Genomic DNA, 6,274 nt, shown 5'->3' on the forward strand with positions numbered 1-6,274 from the left:
ACAGTGCAAAAATAAAAATTTTGAAAATGTAGTGAGGTAATGTTCATGTGTACAATGCCCATTCAGAAATCGTCTGGCAGAGGGGAAGAAGCTGTTCTGACAGGGATGGCAAGGTATCCAATGAGGAAGAGCTTGGCTGTCTCCTTCAGCTGTGGGAGACTCCGATCATTTAAGTGTTGCATAAATAAGTGCCATGTTCCGATAAGTTTTGCTGAGGTGTGGGATCTTCACACTTCTGAAAACAGCTGCTGTTAGGCATTTCTGTAAACGAATAAGGGGTTTGTTTGTGTATGTATTTACTTCAGTGGGACTGGTACAAAGGAGGATGTGAAAAATTGTTTCACCTCGGCTCCTCTCTCGATTACTATCAAGCAATACTGACATTAGGGATGAGAATTTGGAAAACATCACTTTGAATCTGGCACAAGGATCTCAAAGGCTCATTTGGAGAATCATTCCTCTCAGGGAGTCCAATACTGTGCACAGGATGTTGCAGAGGCTTGCTGTGGCTGCTTGAAAAGATCTTGTGGAAGGAAACTGAGAGTTGAGGTGAGTGGCTTCGACAGAGAACAGGCTAGGCATAAGGTGAAGGTCTTTCTGGTGTCCCAAGGACAACAACAACTCTAAAACCTGAGCTTTCCTATAGATTGTTCTGCAGAGAGGCCCAGGAAGGATGCAGGATGTCCAGAGCAGTTCTTCCTCCTACCCTAAGCCACCAGCCTAGCCTATAGATAGGTAGTTTATCGATCCCAAAGGAAATTAGTGTCACTGAGGCATTACAAGTGCACATTTATAAATGTTAGAAGTAGAAATAATAAAAATAAGTTACCACAAACAGTCTAACTGGAGGGGTCACCACTCATTATAGAGCCTAATGGCTGAGGGTAAGAATGACCTCATATAACCCTCTTTAGAGCAGCACAGTCGTCTTAGTCTATTACTGAAAGTACTCCTCTGTTCAGCCGAGATGGCAGGCGGAGTGTGAGAAACATTGTCCAGAATTGCCAGGATTTTCCGTAGGGTCCTTTGTTCTACCACAGCCTCCAGTGTGTCCAGTTTGACTCCTGTAACAGAGCCAACCTTTCTAATCAGTTTATTGAGCCTGTTGGCATCACCTGTGTTGATGCCATTGCCCCAGCACACCACTGCATAGAAGATTGTACTGGTGACAACAGACTGGTAGAACGTGTGAAGGAGAGGCCTGCATACTCCATATGGCCAGTCATAGCCATGGCAGAGGCATTGGTAACAGTGCTGGCAACAGTGTCGGTGATAAGGCACCCATTGTGTGAGCATCTCAGCAACTGAAAGATGAAAGCTGTTAGTTGTAGCACACTCTGTGAACTTGCAGAAAGTGTTTGAGCAGCCTACAATCAGTTCTGAAGCTGTCCAGTTGTACCCGCTAACTTCCTCCTATATCGACATTATGCAAACAAGTGCCATGGTATACAGTATTATGCAAATATCTTAGACACACATATATACAGCTCGGGTGTATATAAGAATTTTGCACAGAAACGTGCTTGTCAATGCGGAGTGGAAAGCAAGTTTGTAAATCTGGCGGGAGCAAAGAATGTTGGGAATGGTGAGGGTAGAGCACCATGGGAGGGGTTTGGGACAGTGCCAGTGGAGGGAGGGTGGCACAAGTGCAGACTCATGCAGCAAGGTCATTTAATTCCAAATAATTAGTTTTATTGATCATTACAGAACGTCTCTCTGGTGCTTCCCTCTCCCTTCCCCTTTTGCCAACCATGATTCCCCTCTTCTCACTCTCAGTCCACAACAGAGACCCATACCAGAATCAGGTTTATCATCACTCACATGTGTCATGAAATTTGCTTTTTTTTTGTGGCAGCAGTGCAGTGTAATACGTAAAATTACCACAGTACTGAGCAGAAGTCTTAGGCACTCTAGCTATGCACAGTATATGTGCCTCGGACTTTTGCACAGTACTGAACTTCCAGTTGTTCTTTGATTGCTTAATGAATTTCTAGTTTGCAATCAGGAGTTTTGATTCATGTTGGTTAGGGAGGAAGATGTTCAGTACCATCATTAGGTGCATGACAAGCACCGTAAAAACATCTGCAGCCTTATAGCAAACTGGACAGGGAAGGTCCTGTCATGACAGTACTGCAAATGATCACTAACCCTGATCTGGCTCAGGTTAAATTGTTCTCATTTTTGATTTGCACATTAAATGCAGGAACTATTGGATAAAATTTCTAGGCAATATTTGAGTTACACACAAATTTCAACGTCTTAAAATCTTTTACTGCACGATTCTTCTTGGAAAACATCATTTCACAAAAGGTTAGTGTCTATGATGAAAATTTTAAAGTTATGAAATGTTGAACTACATTGTGAGTCAGAATCTGAAAAATCAACGTGAATTATTACAAGGGATTTTAAGTGACTGCTGAAATTTTACAGTTTTTGTTAAGTTTACTATAACAGCTGATTCTTCCTGTTTACAATTTAACTTCCCAATAATATAATTGTGGAACAATTTATTTTTAAATCACGTTGAGTTTCTCCTTCTTTATTATATCAAGTATAATATTCTTCCAACTCTGCAGAGTATTCCCTACTTTTCTGACTGGTTTTGGCAAATAGACCACAAGATATAGGAGCATAAGTAGGCCATTCAGCCCATTGAGTCTGCTCCGTCATTTAATCATGGGTTGATCCAATTCTTCCAGTCATCCTCACTCCCCTACCTTCTCCCCATGACATTTGATGCTCTGGCTAATCAAGAACCGATCTATCTCTGTTTTAAATGCACCCAATGACTTGGCCTCCACAGCTGCTCGTGGCAACAAATTCCACAGATTTACCGTCCTTTGACTAATGCAATTTCTCCGTATCGTTGTTCTAACATGCCCTCTTGTCCGAGACTCCCCTACCATGGGAAATAACTTTGCCATATCTCATCTGTTCAGGACCTTTAACATTCAGAATGTTTCTATGAGATCCCCCTCATTCTCCTGAACTCCTGGGAATACAGCCCAAGAGCTCTAATAAATGTCACCTCCAGAACACTGATATAACCCACATGTTAGTGGCTGACCTTCATCAATCTGAAAACCTCACATGTCCATTCTTTGTTTTGATGAAAAAGATTACTGTTATACGTTACAGCTTATCTTTTTCATTTTTACCTTGAATACATACCAAGGGCATCATGGCTTGGTATGGAAAGACTAATGCTGTTGAATGGAAAATCCTACAGAAAGTTGTGGATTTGTCCAGTCAGTCATGGATAAAGCCATTGAGCATGTGTTGTCGCAGGACATCAGCATCCACCATCAGGGACGCCACCACCTAGGACATGCTCTCCCTCCACTGCTGCCATCAGTAAAGTGCTACAGGATCCTCAGGTGAATCTCTGCCCAATGCAGCTGTGGAGGCTACCTCAGTAAATGTATTTAAGACAAGGTTGGATAGATTGTTCCATAGTAGGGTAATTAAGGGTTATGAGGGAAAGGCAGGTAGGTGGAGATCATACTAGCCATGATCTTATTGAATGGCGGAGCAGGCTCGATGGGCCGGATGGCCTACTGCTATTTCTTATGTTCTTGACTTATTTCAGGAACAGTTATTACCTCTCAACTACCAGATTCTTGAACTAACTTCACTTGTTCCCATCATTAAAATGTTCCCACAACCTATGGACTCACTTTCAATGACTCTTTGACTAATGTTCTCGATATTTATTGTTTAGTTATTTATTATCATTTCCTTCTTTTCGTATGTGAGCAGTTCGTTCTTTTGCACACTGATTGAATGGTGTGGTCTTTCACTGATTCTATTATGGATATTATTCCATCATGAATTTCTTGAGTTTGCCTGAAAGAAAATAAATCTCAGGGTTGTATATGGTGACGTATATTGTACATATTTTGATAATAAATTTACTTTGAACTTTGAGGCTGTCTCCTATCAATGCTCTTCAGAATACAGTGATATGCACAGGTTGCTTCTTGTACTGCTCGTGTGGGACATTTTGATCAATGTTTTTATTTGAAAGGGGAGATTACTATGAAAATCTTTTGGGGATTCTATCAATAGTTAATTTCCAGAGAAGTACTATTCTGTAATGTTTGGCCTCACAACACAATGAAGCGTGGTGTTCACTTCTGAGCGAGAAGCAGGCTGAGCAGCTTCTCTTTGCTATTCCTGAGTGCTCTTCTTCTCTCAATGCTGGAAGAAAACACATTCAGAATAATCTTACATTTTCCTTCAACAAACTTTCCTATTAAGCTGGGGGGGGGGGGGGGGTTCTCAACTTGGGATCCACAGACACCTTGATTAATGGTAGGGGATCATGGCATAAAAAAGGTTAGGAACACCTACTTTTAAGCAAAGACAGAAGCTTGTATTCAGGGCTGGTGGAGACTTTTGTTTAACTGATACAGACAGCACAGCTATAGGGGAAGGAAGCAAAGGCTTTTCTTGCTTTTAGGCATCAAAAATGAGGAGTTGTTAGCTTCAAATCGACTTTTGCATCTTAATATGAAAACTGATTTCCCTGTTAGAATGGAATAGCAGAGTAATGAATTCTGTGAGAAATGGTCTCACCTAGGCAATCTGAGAAATTAAAGCATGAAATGTAAAATATGCAAGACAATCATTTCAGACCATACAGTGTTATTGTTGGTATACCCGCAAATTACACCTCTAAAATTTGCTTAGGTAAAGTAAGGCAGGTACAGTCACTTGATAAAAAGGTGTTTAAAACACTTAATGACTAAGGACTATTACAGATACAAACTATCAGAAAAGAACATTTGAATTTAGTAATTAACTGATCAACAATAAAATCTGTCTGTAACATATAGAGGGAATGTCACTCACATAATTAAAGTGATCTTGACCTAGTCTTCAGTTAGGTCATTGAAGGAAGAAGTGAAGTACAGTACACGTGACAATGGTTACTTGTTTAGGAGGACGAAGGGCCAATTTTGGTGAACATGTCACTTGATTGTTGGTTGAACAATGCCTGTATTTGCAACACATAAAATGCAGCACAGATCATACAACTAATCAGCACTTAATTAATGACTTGGAAGGAACTGTAAGGTGGCACAGTCGTGGTTAGCACAACACTTTACAGTTCTAATGACCTGGGTTCAATTCCCGATATTGCCTGTAAGGAGTTTGTAAGTTCTCCCTGTGGATAAGTGGGTTTCCTGCTACAGTCTGAAAACATACCAGTTAGTAGGTCATAATTGGTCATTATAAATTGTCCTGTGATTAGGTCAGGATTAAATCAGGAGATTGCTGGGCAGCATGGCCCAAAGGACCCATTCTGCGCTGTATCTCAAAAAATAAATAAATATAGAAGCTAGACAGATCATGCGACTATTAAAGTGCTTCCATTCACATTGATATAGAATATACTTCCCAATGGAATAACATTATGTAGATGTTAGGAGCACTGTACATGTTCCTTGATCATAAAGCACAGTCAGTCACAAGGAGACAGGAATATCTAATCACTACCAAGTTACCTCCAAGTTGGCCAAATATTATAGTCCTGCTGAACTAGCACCATCTTATGAAATGTGGTTAATGTAAAAGTTGGCAGGGCCCAAAAGTAAAACAATTGAATGAACTGTTCAAGTAGGACTGTTCTTGTAGGAGCCTTGGTTTCAATTCATTTTTACAGACATCAGCAAATGCATAGCAACAAGTTTTGAAACTGCGCCTTGAAGCAAGTCTAACCAGTTATTACCTCCCTGAAGAACTTTAAAAAATGATACCATTAATAAAATGTACTAAGGTAATCACTCAGACAGGAGGAGGTCATGTACAGGTGAGTCCATGCAAGCTTTGTGCACCAACACAAAAGAAGATTAGGCAAATTACACAAAGATTTCAATATGAAATGCAAGAAAGCAGAGAGGCTTTTGTTAAAATGTTGACTGGCATGTAAATGGCATTAGAAACCTAATAGAGAGGTCTAAGGTTTCACTGCTTATTATCATTGTGCACTGCCTCATGAAAGCATTAATTTAAAAAAAATATTTCATTGGGATCATAAATTCCCTGCTACTGGCAAGAAAAAATACTTCTATTGCCCACAGTAGATATACAAAATACAATGCAAAGTTGTGTACTCAATCCAAGCAACACACACACAAAACGCTGGAGGAACTCAGCAGGCCAGGCAGCATCTATGGAAAAAGTACAGTAGACGTTTTGGGTCGAAACTCTTCGGCAGGATCCTCCCTATGATTAGGCTCGGGTTTGGACGGGAGTTGCTGGTTGACGT

At 40.5% G+C, this 6,274-nt stretch overlaps 1 pseudogene; it reads left to right on the plus strand.

Annotated features, from left to right (window-relative positions):
- The first annotated feature begins 4,027 nt into the window (after positions 1-4,027).
- Positions 4,028-4,226, plus strand: LOC140739056 (small nucleolar RNA U3; annotated as a pseudogene).
- Positions 4,227-6,274: the final 2,048 nt, after the last annotated feature.

The sequence above is a fragment of the Hemitrygon akajei genome, chromosome 14, assembly GCF_048418815.1.
Source record: "Hemitrygon akajei chromosome 14, sHemAka1.3, whole genome shotgun sequence".
NCBI classification, from domain to species: Eukaryota; Metazoa; Chordata; class Chondrichthyes; order Myliobatiformes; family Dasyatidae; genus Hemitrygon; species Hemitrygon akajei.